Source organism: Watersipora subatra, unplaced genomic scaffold, assembly GCF_963576615.1.
Source record: "Watersipora subatra unplaced genomic scaffold, tzWatSuba1.1 SCAFFOLD_42, whole genome shotgun sequence".
Classification (NCBI taxonomy): Eukaryota; Metazoa; Bryozoa; class Gymnolaemata; order Cheilostomatida; family Watersiporidae; genus Watersipora; species Watersipora subatra.
In genome coordinates, this window is record NW_027045390.1 from 264,658 (window position 1) to 281,892 (window position 17,235).

At 37.1% G+C, this 17,235-nt stretch overlaps 2 long non-coding RNA genes across 2 annotated transcripts; both read right to left on the reverse strand.

Annotated features, from left to right (window-relative positions):
* Positions 1-208: 208 nt before the first annotated feature.
* Positions 209-6,606, reverse strand: LOC137410419 (uncharacterized). Its single transcript, XR_010981193.1, has 4 exons — positions 6,429-6,606; positions 2,906-3,092; positions 1,687-1,863; positions 209-307 (listed from the first exon to the last, which is right to left on the reverse strand). It is a non-coding gene; the product is annotated as an uncharacterized lncRNA (long non-coding RNA).
* Positions 6,607-7,428: 822 nt separating this feature from the next.
* LOC137410415 (uncharacterized) lies at positions 7,429-11,939 on the reverse strand. The gene is made up of 3 exons (XR_010981192.1): positions 11,135-11,939; positions 9,723-10,031; positions 7,429-8,020 (listed from the first exon to the last, which is right to left on the reverse strand). It is a non-coding gene; the product is annotated as an uncharacterized lncRNA (long non-coding RNA).
* Between the last annotated feature and the right edge of the window lie 5,296 nt (positions 11,940-17,235).

Genomic DNA, 17,235 nt, shown 5'->3' on the forward strand with positions numbered 1-17,235 from the left:
CTATAGCTAGCAGGTTAACTAGTCTGAAAACTGACCTTTAGTGAGCAGGTTAACTAGTCCGAAAACTGACCTTTAGCAAGCAGGTTAACTAGTCTAAAAACTGACCTTTAGCGAGCAGGTTAACTAGTCTGAAAACTGACTTTTAGTGAGCAGGTTAATTAGTCTGAAAACACACCTATAGTGAACAGATTAACTAGTCTGAAAACAGACCTTTAGCAAGCAGGTTAACTAGTCTGTCGTGTTTAGCTGATGAATTGCTCGGTGCTGCCTTTTCAAGCCCGATGAACCTGCTGACCAGTGGGTATAGCTGAAAGAACAGAGACAATATTGACAGCAAAATAAGAACATAAAACCTTCTCAAACATCGTGTTTAAACATTCCCTACATCCATGATTTGTAATTTTCGCTCAATATACTGTACAGGTTGTAGTTATTGCTGGTAGGGCTAAAAACCTCCTCGCCAAGCAATGGTTTTGATAAATTTACCATCATGGTAAAAATGTTGTTCAATTGTATCATTAGGCTATGTGTGATCAAAACTTCACTAAGGCCTAAGGTTGTATCTATCATTTAGCACAGCCAAAGTTAATGGAACTCATGCTATCTATACTAACTGTGTACATGGAATATTCAAGTACAGTTGATATAAGGTTGTCAAGGGGAACCGGCGTCCCAGTGATAAGTGAAAATTTGCTAAATAAAAGCTTATGTTTTAAAGTATATGTAAGAGCCAAAATTTTAACACCAAAACACTTACACTGCTTTCTAAACATATTGTATTGATTTCTTATATAATAAGTAATTTGAAGTTATATTGATTGACCTACAGTTTATATTTCAACCCCAGTCCCAGTATTTAAAACCACAGAATACACTTACATAGTATGAACGTAGTTTGGACTTCATCTGACCTGAATATTCATACTTGTGTTAACTCGGTTCGTTGTGAGAAGGAAGTCACATGTTTATAATTCATGAGATTGATGTGTCTTATGTATTTTACTTTTTAAATGGTTTTTAATTAATTTTCTCTCGATTTTAACAAAAATTTTCTACTGTGAAGTACTGAATCCGTGAATGGTGAGCCAGGAAGTAGTGATGGATTACTGTATAGTTACAAATGTTAGTACTGAAGTGTAATTGTGCAAAGCAAGGAGTGTAAATGATAACCCAACTGACTAAGTAACCCCATGCAATAAGAACATGGAGAGCATGTAACTGTACAAAGCAAGGAGTGTAGATGATAACCCTACTGACTAAGTAACCCCATGCAATAAGAACATGGAGAGCATGTAATTGTACAAAGCAAGGAGTGTAGATGATAACCCCACTGGCTAAGTAACCCCATGCAATAAGAACATGGAGAGCATGTAATTGTGCAAAGCAAGGAGTGTAGATGGTAACCCCACTGACTAAGTAACCCCATGCAATAAGAACATGGAGAGCATGTAACTGTACAGAGCAAGGAGTGTAGATGATAACCCCACTGACTAAGTAACCCCATGCAATAAGAACATGGAAAGCATCTAACTGTACAAAGCAAGGAGTGAAGATGATAACCCTACTGACTAAGTAACCTCATGCAATAAGAACATGGAGATCATGTAACTGTACAAAGCAAGGAGTGTAGATAATAACCCCACTGACTAAGTAACCCCATGCAATAAAACAACATGGAGAGCCGACCTCGTTAAAGCAGTTGATACGGGCGCTGGAAGGGTTCCAATTCTTGTAGGCCTGATCAGAGGAAATGGAGGGAAGAGTCAATAGAAAGCACAAGTTGTCATACTCCTTACTATCAGAACAAAGATGCTCTAACTCAGTGAGGCAGCTGACGACCTCGTCCAATGTGGAGTCATGGTTCTGTATGAACAAAATGAAAAAATAATGATTGCTAGCCAACCACAGGGATGATGATGGAATGACAGCCAAGGAAGACATTAGCCAATCACAGATGTCAGAAACAGACTGTGTTTAATCGAAAATACAAAAACTGAAGAAACTAAACATCCAAACAAAGTAGCATCAGAACTAAAAGTGTTTTTTTCAAGAAAACAGTGAGTCAATGAGTGACAACTTCATGGCACGTGTAGTTGTAACTATAATTATATGTATTCTCACATGTAATGGCCTGTCAAACACACTCACATGTAATGTGAGTGTCAGACAAACTCACATGTATTGGCCTGTCAGACACTCCCACATGTAATGGCCTGTCAGACACCCTCACATGTAATGGCCTGTCAGACACACTCACATGTAATGGCCTGTCAGACAAACTCACGTGTAATGGCCTGTCAGACACTCCCACGTGAAATGGCCTGTCAGACACTCTCACATGTAATGGCCTGTCAGACACACTCACATGTAATGGCCTGTCAGATACACTCACATGTAATGGCCTGTCAGGCACACTCACATGTAAAGGCCTGTCAGGCACACTCACATGTAATGGCCTGTCAGACACACTCACATGTAATGGCCTGTCAGATACACTCACATGTAATGGCCTGTCAGACACACTCACATGTAATGGCCTGTCAGACACACTCACATGTAATGGCCTGTCAGACACTCTCACATGTAATGGCCTGTCAGACACACTCACATGTAATGGCCTGTCAGACACTCTCACATGTAATGGCCTGTCAGACACACTCACATGTAATGGCCTGTCAGACACTCTCACATGTAATGGCCTGTCAGATACTCTCACATGTAATGGCCTGTCAGACACTCTCACATGTAATGGCCTGTCAGATACTCTCACATGTAATGGCCTGTCAGACACTCTCACATGTAATAGCCTGTCAGACACACTACCCTGTAAAGACTTGTCAGACACTCTCAAATGTAATGACCTGTCAGATACTATCACATGTAATGACCTGTCAGGACAACTTACCTGTAACGGTCCAGGATCCAACTTTATGCAAAGGAGTTCCAGGAATTTATGCTTGTAAATGAGGTAAAGGCAGCGTTTTTGTCAAAGCCCTCCACCCCATGGAGCGGCAGAAGGAACTCAAGCACGTCATCCCAGTGACCATCAAGAATCAGCTGCCGGAGAAAAAGTCCATCTTTTGAGAAAACACCTACAAATATCACAAATTAATATGAGAGCAGAATCAAAGCACCTGAGAATCAGAGCGTTTCCATGATTTGAATAGATTTGGAGTTGCTTCCACTCCAAATCACAAGAACAGACGAATCCAAACCTATTCCAGACCATTTCGCTTCGATAAATTTATGTGAGGGTATTTGTCTCTTGAAGGTGGGAGTACTATTCAGTATCACAGAAAGGCTGACTGCTGATGGATCGGATTTGATAATACTCAGCTAAGCTCTCCCCAGTAGAGGTAAAAAATATTTCAGCGTACTTCACACAGCCATGCGGGTATCGGCTACAAAAACATTCTACTGCTTCTCCATACCATTTCATCTGGACCTGTTACTTTCATATTAATATTTACATGCGAATGATGGGTTGCTCATATGAAGATGATGAAATAATTTCTTATTTTGATCTGGCGATTGGCTACTCATGAATTGAAAAGTGACCCTGATATGAAAAAAGTTAGAAAAACTCTAACAAGTTTTATTTTGAGGAATACATCGCTCATCTTGGAATGATCTAAATAGTGCAACTCCGAATTGATGAAATGGTAGGGCAATTCCTAACCCATTCAAAGCATGAAAACACAGAAGAATCGTGAATGAGACATCTCATTCCTGTTCAAAGAGATGGTCACCTAGACGATGTATGAAAAATCAGTAAGAATAAAAACAACCTCCTTAGTTATGCGAAAGATTTACACTAACATAGTCAAACATAGGACATAAAAGGTTAACTTGTTCTGATAATTTCTTAAAAACTAAATAAACTGAAGTATTGTTACAACTTTTCTTTCCCACAAATCAACTTACTAGTGGTACGTCTACTAGTATGCGCATGAAAGTTCAACATGAATTTCATAATTAGAAATTCCCTGTCATACAGCCCACGACCAAAATGATATTGGAAAAAAGAAAGGGTACTGATGGTTGAGAAATGCAATATTGGCAATCAAATGGCACTGCAGTGCAATTATAGGTAACTGCAATGGTAGCTGTAATGTACTGGGCATTATTATGTACAACAGACAACAACAATAAAAGGAAAATATTATATATCTCTCTCCTCTGCAATAGGAGAAATGCAATATTAGAAGTAAAATGCACTGATATTATTAGAATAACCAATATTATTAATATAGTAATACAGTAATAATAGAAAACCAATGCACGATTTCGTTTACATTTCAAAACGTCATAGCAACCAATATCAAGAAGTTGTGATATTTATTTAGATTTTTAGAATATCTATTTAACAAAATTATTTAGAAAAAATAATAACAGTAACATACTGCCCAACATCGGTCACTATATACTTCGATCTTGTAAATTCGAATGATTATTCTTATAATTAAATCTTTTAAAATCGAATAATTATTTTTATAATTAAATATTGTAATAATCTTATAAGAATCGTTAGAGAAATATCATTGTCATTTCCTTTACTTTCACTGCTTCGAACACCAGTTGGAATACCAAAGTAATCATTATAAGTGTCCAAAATGTCGGTTACTTTGAAATCGGCAAAAAAACTATTACTTTTCAGTACTTCTACGTTAGTTACAGAAACCTTCAGCAATTGGACAATGCCATAGACTGGTGAAATGTGCACGTTTTTCTCGTAAAATGCACACGACTTAATAGTTCTACTCTCTATCGCGCGGCCTTGTCGGCGTTTCGTTGTCCGGTCTTAACTTTGATGAAAAAAAGCCTGTCAAAATTTTAATGACGATTTTAGGCTAAATTAATCTGTCCATTTATGTATAATCCGATCAGATGGGTTAGTTGTAGGATATTGTCTACAAATTTCAAAGACTTGGCAATATATTTAAAAAGGTTTACATGTGTTTTGTATCGTTATTATACTTAAACGACTCCATTGAAAAATGGTTAAATTTGTTGATGAGATTTCGGTACAAAGGTTTGCGACGGCTGTTCATAAATAATTTTCGTGAGTTGTGTGCACATACGCATTTATCATAAAGCTCATAAAGTAAGATAAACTATTCTCAATAACACTGCTGATAGAGACTGTAGGCGACACACTTTTTACTACATTATTTCACGATAATGCTCATACGACTTGCTCCCACATTTTATGTTATAAACTATGTATAATTAGTTTACCATGTTCTGTCTTAGTCATAAGTCAAATTTAGTTAGACAATTGTCACACTCAATGTTTTAAAACAGTTAAAAGATATCAAATATATATTATGTGCAATCAAATCACATATTTATTGCTATGGCTCACTTTGCCCCATTGGGTGGCTCACCTTGCCTCGGTAGTGGAGCAAAGTGAGCCAGGTGTAAAATGTTGCAAAAACAATAAAATCTCGCGATTGATCCAAAGTGAATCATTACCATTCAAATACAATAATAACATGTTAAATTTTTATAGACCAAGTTTAAGCTCAATTCAAGCAGTCACTTATATTTTATTTGAGAAACAAACCAAAATTGGCTTACTGTGCCCCGTCTTTCCCTACAAAACGATAGTGATGAGTGATTACGTTATCTCACGGTGCACAAGACCAAAAACTGTACTAGTTATTGTGTAATAAGCCAAAACGGTCAAATGGTGTAGATGTTGGAGTGTCTGTCTACTGAGCTAAATGTGGTGAGTTCAAATCCCACCTGGTGAAATCCTTTTTTCATAATCTACCTGTCTCTTCAGACAGCCAGACAGGGCTTTGATCATACCGCATTAAGATTATACGGCATACAATTATTATACAATATTATGTAATTATCATACAAGTATTATATAATATTGTGTAATTATCATACAATTATTGTACAATATTATTTATATATTATATAATATTGTGTAATTATCATACAACTATTATATAATATTATTCAATTATCATACAACTATTATATAATATTATTCAATTATCATACAATTATTATATAATAGTTATATTATTATACAATTATTACATAATATTACTCAATTATCATACGACTATTACAAAATAATGTAATTATCGTACAATTATTATATAATATTATGTAATTATCATATAATTATTATATAATACTATGCGATTATCATACAATCATTATATAATATTATGTCATTATCATACAATTATTATATAATACTATGTAATTATCATACAATTATTATATAATTACCACACTGTAATAGCGCGAAGGTCAGAAAAGAATACTATTACTTGAATTTTAACTTAGTTTTCAGCAAACTTGTTGGTGGAAGGTCTGACGGAGAGACAAGCCTATGAATGGTTTTAGACATGGTTTATGACAACGAGGTATCCCTTTCAACCAGAACCATATTCAGGACATACCATTAATGATTCCCGACTCTCTCTCTCTCCAAGCATATGAGGGCAACATCAACCTGTTTATTTGCTAGGTACTCCTCTATTATCTTGATGATTTCCTTGTCGCCGAGCTCAACCGTATGAGAGAGTGTCATGATGGGGGAAGATTAAACTCTCACGAATCGGAAAATTAAAAAATTAGCGCTGTTTCTACATCGAGGCAGCACCATCCTGTAGAGATAGAAGTAACAGTCTGTGTAATAATTTAGTGAGAAGACACTCAGACTTTAGAAAGTCAAGGTAGAAACACTGAAGAAAGATTGTCAGAGGTCAATAACACCTAGGAAAAAATGTTTTTAAATATTTCAGTGTCTTTGGCTGTCATTCATACTCTGTGTAAAACTGCTAGTAGCTTGACTTCACCAACTTACACGTGGTTTGTGCGTATATTTTTTATATGGCTGTTGAATGCAAGAAATATAAGAATTTCTCAAACTAAAACATGTAGACTATTACAATCAACAAGCAACAGACATATCTTTCAAAATAGGAGGTAGATGCTACCTATTCAGACTTGAGATTGGCAAAAATTGTAGCCGAGCCCTTTCAAGTCAGTACCTGAGCCTGTTTCATACTTTGTATCGAACAGATGTCACAGCAAACATAGTACCGTGTATCAAGCCCTTTGCAAAACCAAGCTGAGTTTCAGTAAAGCGATTAAAACTTGTACATGAAAATGTTTCACCCTCGTACATCGTACAGAACTAACGCAAAGGAGATACCAGATATAGAGGAAAACACTGATTCTGGAATGTGAGAGAATGACCACTATATAGAGTGAATAGAAGATATGAGCTACGAGATCGTACAACAAAAGCGGATGACAAATTATATTTATGATGATGAGAGAGAGTACGAATAAAAATAGCTTACAGCGCCCAGCTTAACATGAATATATATATCAAAACATAAAACAATCAAAAAACTTGATAACATAAAACCTACAAAAAGAATGTTTGGATCCTTAATAATTATAAGCAACTTACATGAAATAATAAGCAAATATATAAATAATTATACTCAATACAGTTGACTATCGCAATGATACAGCAACCACAATATATTTCCTGAATGACCTTCTAATAACTTAATGTAAATTATGTAAATTTACATATACATATATACATGTACTTTACAGCTTGATCTTATGGCATATATACAGCTAGATAAACGACTATGAATATACGGATTCCGAATAATTATAAGCAACTTACATGAATTAATAAGCAAATATATATATATATAATTATATTCAATATGGTTGACTATCGCAATGATACAGCAACCACAATATATTTCCCGAATGACCTTCTAATAACTTTACATATACATATATATGTAAGATATGTCAAGCTTTACTCTCAAACATTGCGATAGTACCCGTATATGACAGTTAACATTTCATTCGAAGGGTTGTGATCCCTATCTGTGTACAGTGGCTGTAAGAAATACCCTCATTTTATAACGTCAATGCACTGACTGCTTGTGTACGCTCTACCATCATGCCGCAAAGCACTCAGTGCCAATGTGAATCTCCTCTGTCTGACCGTTGTAACCTAACAAAATTATAAACATATTATTCATTCTTGTCTCCTTAATTTATCTTGTGTTTGGCTCATTTTTCTAGTATGAATCACGTGTTTTGTGCTGTCAAAACTATATAAAAGCATGCAGTTTGATTAGATCTAGACTTGTAGTTTTATAATCCTCGTACTTGTTGTCAGTATATTAATAAACGCTCGTAAGACAAGACTCTCTCTCTATCTCTGGCGTACTTTAGGCTTTAGGAGTCAAAAGCCACCTTAGGGCAGCATAGCGCGCTGTCACATTTGGTGTCAGAAGTGGGATTCGATAAAATTGATAAAATCCCAAGGACACTGCCAGAATTTGAGATGACAGAGAGAGAAGGATCACAAAGTGCTCGTGATGAGGATTTGGAGCGATCTGATGCTGAAGAACCAGCAGCTGACGAATTTAGAGATCAAGTCAACGAAAGATTTGCCGGCGTGGGAGAAGCCATCGATGAACAGAGAGATGCCTTGGCCGGTGTAGCGCAACAGACCGGGAAAATTGAGGAGATGATCAAGCTCCTGACGACACAAGTTGCCAAGTTGGCCGATGTTACTGGCAATGCCAAGAAAGACAACGATTCAGAGGTAAGTTTTGATACACCTCAACCTAGTAAAAGTGATTCAAACTTACGAAGAGAATGGGTTAAATTTGGCCTAAAATTCACAGGTAGGTCACTCGATGACGATTTCGAGAGCTTCGCCATGCAATTTGAAACTTGCTGTTTACTGCACGAAGTCCCAAAATCGTCATATGTATTAATCCTACAGCTATACCTTAAAAATCTAGCATCGGCATACCTGAAAGACATAATTAAGGCTGAAGGAAGTTCAGTTTCGTACCAGCGAGTAAAAATCCTTATGAAAAATAAATTAAACGCGGTTAAAGGAGAGCAACAAATTGCCATGGAAGTCTCTGCAGTGAGGCAGGGAGGAAATGAGACAGTCAGAGAGTATTACGAAAAGTTCCACAAAATAATTGCTAGTGGATCTGCAGGGGAAGAGAACCCCTACGTTCTCTTACATTTTCGAGCGGGTTTGAGGCCCGACATAAAAGACAAAATCATGGGCATACCGGGAAAAACCCTTTCAGAAATACTAAAAGCTGCGGTTAGTGTCGAAACGGCTTTGGTGGTTGACAAAAAAGTGGCTGATGTATCTGTCAACTTCAGCAATCAAGTCAGACCTAACCCAAGTGTAAACAAACACTTTGATAAACCAGCAAGAAAATGCTTCATATGCCAATCACCAAATCATATAGCTAGATTCTGTGACAGAAAAACCAGTAATCTTAGATACCAGCAGCCTAGACAAGAACACCCTAATAAGATCAGGTTTACTCAGAACCAACCAGGTAAGTCACACCCTAGTCATTTCCCTAGAGATAGACAAGGTAGCAACCAGAGCCAGATGCCACAATGGTTTCAGGCTTGGTTGACCAGCCAACGCTCACAGCCACCCATACCCCAACCTCCCACCTATCAGCCCCAGGAAGCCTATGCTTCAACTGCAGTCACTAAGTCCACACTTGAAACACCCCCTGCCCCCATTGCTTCATCTAAACCCAACCATGTAAGTGACAACAATACAGTTATTTATGACAATATGGCTGTTGAACATGTACAGGAACATGCGGAGCTCTGCCAGGGACAGGTAGAGGCAGGCAATGTAGAGGTAGCAGAAGTCATACCTGTGGTTCCTGTAATGATCACTCCAGTCATAACAGTAGAGTATGCTGAGTTAGAAGTCGCTGTAGTAGAGGTGGTAGAAGCCTATTTACAGGTAAGCGAGGCCCCTTCAAATAGTTGTAATGTGGCCAACGAAAACTCTGTAAATAAACAAGAGGTCACTCTAAATAGCCTCCCACCAAAACACAAGGCTTCAGAAACATTGAGTAAGGCCCATGTCAAAACTTCCAAGGTAAGTTTGGATAAGATATATGACTTTGTAACCTTTGAAGATGACACTGTTGAGCGCTCTGAGCCAGGAACTAGCACTCCTAAAGTAAAGAAAGCATCAACAGGTGTCGGTAATGTGAATGAGATCAAGTCATACCACCCAACTAGACCACCTAATTTACATGTATATGCATGCTCTGGTAGTAAACTGAACGTGTCACAATCTATGCTCTTCATGCTGACTTTATGTTCTTTGGTAACTCTATGCTATGCACAGGCCCCAATGATATGTCGAACGGGACATACTGTGGCAAACTTTCAACTACCTCAGTTACCACTTTGTGTGCTGCCAGACACGACAGCAGCAAATGACTCATACAATTGGATGCTACAACATCATAAACCCAACCTTGTGCAATATAGAAGTTCTTCTTTTCATTGCAAAATTGTGAAAATCAAGACATTGACAATATTTCTGACTCTGACGTTAAGCAGCCTAAACATAGCTACAATTTTCGACCTTGAACCTAATTGACATTTGCCCTATCGAATCTCACTAGAAGACTTGCTTTGCTGAGAAATATTAACCACACTTATGAGGACAACGCCTCAAACAAAGACATGATCATTATCGTTTATTTACGATATGCATAGGTATATAGGTATATAGATAGTTAGTAGTTAAAACTTCAGTAAGTAAATAGATTTGTAATTAACCACCATGCGTTAAAAACAGTAGTAAATCCTATTTAATAATAATGTTGGAAAATAATGTTAAGAAATTAGGCAGTTTGAATAGAATCATGGCTTCGATCAAACATAACGTTTTCTTCTTCGCTGTCAATAATTGTAGAAATATTAGATAATTGTCCTAGAGCAATTAATTGATTAGTTGTAAGTTGCTGATTATGATTCCGTCTTCTTATATACAGTCGATAGATTAATACGATAGCGGTAATTATGATAATAGACAAAGGAGCAGCTATTGATAGTTCAAGAATCAGGTGTGAATTTGATGGATTTGTCAACGAAATAGTAGTGGAATTGATGATTAAACTAGCAGATACATCTTCGATAGTAAAGTTATTGTTGGTAGAGTTCATGATTTCTGTGACGGTAGGATCGGCATTAGGAGTGGTTGACGTTAAATCAGTAGAAGAATCAGCTAAAACAAAAGGAATTTGCTTATTAATACTAGACTTACCAGTTTAGTTGTGCCTAGGCTTCATTAAATCCTTACTACAGCTAGCCGCACTACCAAGGCGGCGATCCAATATGACACTTGCTCGTAAGTATTATTGCAGTAACAGGAATTGGAGGGCTACTACTGAGCGATCATGCGTTGCAAAATCAAAGTAAACACAACTCTTATAATTTATCACGAAAAGGCGCATAATCGTTAGAATGTTTTTGCTACACGTGTATTGGAACTAATGCTTGTTAATTAAGTAACTGTAAATTAATTCTTATACATACCTCGTGTGATGATTAGGCGTGGATTGGAAGAAATTGCTAGTAAATCAGTGGGAAGAGTAATTTTGGTTAATTTCGGATTTCCATGGAAATCAATGAAGCGATATGGCGGATAAGAGTTAGGATTAAGTTGGATAAAATCAAGATCAGTCAGATTTCGATTAGAACAATCAATTTTTAGTAGAGTCATGGAGCAGCAGCATAAAACCAAGAATGGACAAAGCATGATTCAGAAGATAAAAATGACTGTAATAGTAAATGAAAATAGTTTGAAAGGTAAATTTTATGAACGTAATGAAAAATCTGGCTGTCTGCAGAGGTAATGATTGAGTTCCACAAAATGGCTTGTTGGATTGATTTATTTGAGAAATTTAATTATCTGAGATGAATCTCAGTCTAAATTGGTCCTCTAAATTCGTGTGTGTAAAGAGCACACAACTCTCATTGTCAGCTGAATTAGCTGGCAGTTTCGGTTCCCCTCCTTTAGCAACAGGAATCTAGACACCAACATATAGAAGCAGAAGATTTCCAGCCTACCAGACCAATATCAGTAAATTCACAGCCATCTGACAAAAGGAATGACAACATACTGCAAGACCACTCAAATCTGAGAAGTTAAAATTGCCATCACTTCAGGGTTACGTGATTAACTCTGACACCCTCTCCGAACACTACCTAAATGATGGGTTGGTTTTAGTGAGCTGTGCAGCCAATATACTTGATTTTTGAGCTACTGCCTATGGATTGTTTTGTGTTAGACATATCTACTTGTTATGTACCATTTTTGTGAGTGGATGGAAGTAAAACAAAAAAAGGAGTAATTAGAATCAAATGCTACATATGCTTAAAATTTTAATTTTTTTATAACCGTAGTTTGAGGCCTGACAAGTAGGGTAAGGCTTCACTTAGATAGGATTTTTTTTAATTGCATATTGTATTAGTTTTGGGTATACTGTGTTTCTTATTTTTATTCCTAGGAAGCGGCAACTATAATTACAAGATACATGCTGACAGTGCATAGCGATTCGTGAGTCATCGACAAGATATATCAGGGGACATCCTGTAGCATACAAGTTTGGGTATTCGCGAAAATTACGGTACAATGGCAGACATACAAACAAACAGTTACTATACAAACAATTCAGAAGTCATTATACAAACGATACTTTAGCTACGTCAACACATGACGCCCACCAATAACTATGACAGATCAACAACCAACAACCCCTCTAGAAAAGAATTACGTCCGTGACGTCATCTAAGGAGGAAGGTGTAAGATATGTCAAGCTTTACTCTCAAACATTGCGATAGTACCCGTATATGACAGTTAACATTTCATTCGAAGGGTTGTGATCCCTATCTGTGTACAGTGGCTGTAAGAAATACCCTCATTTTATAACGTCAATGCACTGACTGCTTGTGTACGCTCTACCATCATGCCGCAAAGCACTCAGTGCCAATGTGAATCTCCTCTGTCTGACCGTTGTAACCTAACAAAATTATAAACATATTATTCATTCTTGTCTCCTTAATGTATCTTGTGTTTGGCTCATTTTTCTAGTATGAATCACGTGTTTGGTGCTGTCAAAACTATATAAAAGCATGCAGTTTGATTAGATCTAGACTTGTAGTTTTATAATCCTCGTACTTGTTGTCAGTATATTAATAAACGCTCGTAAGACAAGACTCTCTCTCTATCTCTGGCGTACTTTAGGCTTTAGGAGTCAAAAGCCACCTTAGGGCAGCATAGCGCGCTGTCACATATACATGTACTTTACAGCTTGATGCTATGGCATATACAAGGCTAGATATTTAAAAGTGACTATGAATATACGGATTCCGAATGATTATAGACAACTTACATGAAAGGACAAACAAGCCAGTATGCAATCCAGCTAAATACTGTTAAGATGAAATGATTCAACTCCAGCACCATGGTGACCATTGCACGAGTATATAACTATAGAAACCTACGAAAATACGATTATGAACCCCGGGGTGACTAGATCACAACTGATAGAGGGATAATTGACATTCCTCAAACTGGGACAAATTTGCCAAACGATGGAAAGCCATCCAATAACTGTCGCACAATAAGACTAGCTACTAACTAGCCGCGACGAGACACTGCATTAAGAGACCGCCACACAAAATGTACTCAGCGGAAAAACCAAAAACATGACACAGAGGCGCGTAACCAGTGTTATTGAACTGAGATGAGGATCACTGCTGGGAAAAACTGATAAAGACCGAGGGCTACGCACAAAGCAACCAATAAATTGCAGATTATTAGGACGGATTCGGCATGAATATTTAAGCTAGGGTCTGGCTTCACCTGACGGCTAATATGTGTCAGGGTTTAAAACGATATTTGACCAATCAGCAAATATGAAAACCTAGAGCAATTGCTATGCTGCCGGAAATATCAAGTATGGGATTTGTCCAACCATCACAGCTGATGCGATGTGAATGTATGGGACATCAATTGGATTGGGAATTATCTGTCCATTGTAATGAAGAGCTTAGGAATGAAAACATAAAATTCCAACTAAATAATGGATATTAGTTATCAACACCACTTAATATAAAAGAGAGTAACTGGCTACAACAAATACTAACGTCAGAAATTCAGCATATTTATAGATTACTATGTAACTACAATTTATCAGGATTTAACTATTCAACATACTCTGAGCTGAGACTTTAATATAAATAAAATGAATGAAATAAATAAGTAAAATGACTTACATTAATATTCAAGAATATGGTGAAAACTCTATACATAAATTATCTGATAAAACAATAATACAGCATGCACAAGAAATATAACAAAATAGAATATAACATAAGACGGTATAGTATTTAGCTATTAAGTAAAACCTCTGGCTCCAGAGAGTACCAGAATTAGTGAATGGACACAAACGGTAACAGTTACTGGAGATGATATAAATATTATAACTAAAAATAAAATGGTAACTAGGTGCACTTTATGATTTCATACACTCACCTTGAAATTTCTTTATAAAAGGAGTAGATGACTCCATCAGGATGCTGTATCGTTATAAAAACAAAAACGTTACTTATTTAGTTATTAATGTTTTGCTAGCCTCAAAAAGGGCACGGCTAGAGCCTGTTGCAATGAGTCAGTGCTTGAATACTATTAATTGATAGGAAAACCCAAAGTGACATAAAATTATTTCTACTGTTTTAGTTACTAACAGCTGGTTTTCATTCACTGCTACAAGAAAAATGTGGTGACCCAACTATTCTCCTACTGTGTCTGGCATGTGTTCATACATTCGACCTTGTCATGTTCAGCTGCGGTTCACATGCAGAAATTCATAAACTGCCATATGTTCCTTTAAATATTAGAAGTTTACCAAAATGATTGAATTTCAATATCAATTTGAATAGCTACCAATTTCAATGTATTGAATAATTCTGGAAACCTAGTCAACAGATCTTACCAATGAGCTCCAGAGTTAATCACTTGGATTCAGGAGGAGATCACACCGACTAACTTGTTACCTTATTAATAACTAGGGCTCTGGCAGTCTAGTAAGCTATGAGAGATCATCATGTGTGCCAATAAAATACAAACAATTACTCTACCATCTATACTCAATAATTCTAAACTACTGGAAGGTGAACAAGAAGCACGCATGGTATTGATGCAGAACGCTGCGAGTTCATATCCTGCGTGATATAATCTTTTTTCAAATGTAACCCTGCGCTTTTATACAGACAGACATGGTTCTTATTATAGTAAATATTACAAGTAATACCCATCAGTCACATTGTTGTTGATAAATTTGATGATGCTTCATGTATATAGAAACCCTTGTTGAGTAGCAAGAGCAGCCCGTATTGTAAGCACTCACCTCTATTATATGCTCTGGTTAATAAGTATTTGCTTTGCTATTGTTACCTGCTTATCTTTGCCAAAACTTAGAAAATCAACTAGCTTTAAAATAATGTTTACATTACGAGCCTGCAGAAAGCATGTGCTCCTAAAGCCTGGTTCCCATATCGGCTGCGAGACTCCGGCGGTAATAATGTGCAGCAAATCGTTTGCGACGCTAGGCTCCGGTGGCTTCTGTTCACATAAAGCTGCATCGCTAATAACCGAATAAAGAATGTTCGCTCGCTATGCTGTTTCGATAATGCTGACCTTTACCTGTACAGTGCACTTTGAGAAGGTTTTGCCTGCGGCTCTCGCAAAATTTGAATAGCTCTAAACTCTTGCGTTGACTGCCGGCAACTACCGGCGGTACCCGGCGTGTAGGTTCACAATTCATCTCTGATAGCCTGCAGTGCTGTCGCCGGTGCTGTTGCCGGTGCTTTGCGGCATATATTGGAACCGAGCTTAATAGATATTGATATCCCACCAAATGTAGGGGTCAACATATTTATATTGGTTATAAGACCTATAAAAAATAATGCAGCATAAATGATTTGAACTCGTGATTGTCAGCCCGCAAGACCAACCCACCAATTACTGCGTAACCCAATTGCCTTCCATGTGTTAGAACTATTGTGCATATGCTTATTATCTGCCCTTTTATTTGACACTCCTGTCATGCTCTCAAACCAAACTAGACTGCCGAGGTACCACTAGCTTTTGTTATAATGAAAGTGTGTATGTCCATCTATCTGAAGTCACAGTTAGAAGTTGGGATAAAATATTGCTTCATACTGGATTCACACTTGTGACACTCGGTTTAGTAGTAAAACACTCTAACACCTGCACTAATCAAACAACCTGAGTACCTCATCACTCATCATCAACATCATCGCACACTCCAATGGAGACATCTACAAGATCAACAGGTCCACTGACTCTTTATTTTGACAGTCAAGGCTCCTAGCTGTATGAAGCTGTTTTTCTCAGGCCACAGGGCTGAGAAAAACATAAACTGAACATAATTGAAACTAAAATAAACTGACAGATTCAACAGTGATGTATGATTGGGTGCAAAATAATTTTGCATCACGTTGTTCTTCTAAAAGTACACGTAAAAGTATAGAGGCAATTTCATGGCAGGTCTAAACCTCATGGGCTTACATAGAGCAAAACCATTCATCCTGTCTACTGGTGTCAATACGCGACTGTTGGCATGTAATGCTTATCAATCAACATCTGCTGTTAGCCCTGTCACTATCTCGGTCTATGCATTTATCATGCCTTGCAATAAATAATTGTTTTGATAGACTTTAACGCATAGCGTAATATCCTTACACTCATGCAGGCAATCGTACATACATGTAGTTATTTTCACCGTAAACATAAGTAATCGTGGCAGCTTATAGGCTATTAGCCAATAACGTACGAATATCAATGATATATCGATATACGCACCGGCACCTTACGCCTAGAATAGCTTAATGCTAGGGTCACGGGCAATACATTAGTCACTGAAGCGCGCATTTCGTTTGTAATTGTTGTTTACAACCGAAAAGTCCCACCATAGTACAGGAAAAAGCAGGTAATCTGCGACTATGTATTTATTTCCATCACATTGACTGTAGAGTAACCATGTTTCTACAAAGCTCAAATAAAAAACACTTAGCCTACATAACTGATTTATGCAACTCTTGCTTAAAAACCCATGGGTGGATATGGAGAATTTACGTTATGTATAACTAAAAACTAACACAAATCCACACACGACATCAGTGTTGAATGTGCTTTGTCATTTTAATCTATTTTGACTATATTATTCAGTTTACACACTTTTGCTTAGCTTGTGGGAACTGAATTGATCATTACTGGTTCAAGTACTAGAGAAGGTTGTTGTATGGAAATACTGTGAAAACAAGATACCGATAGGG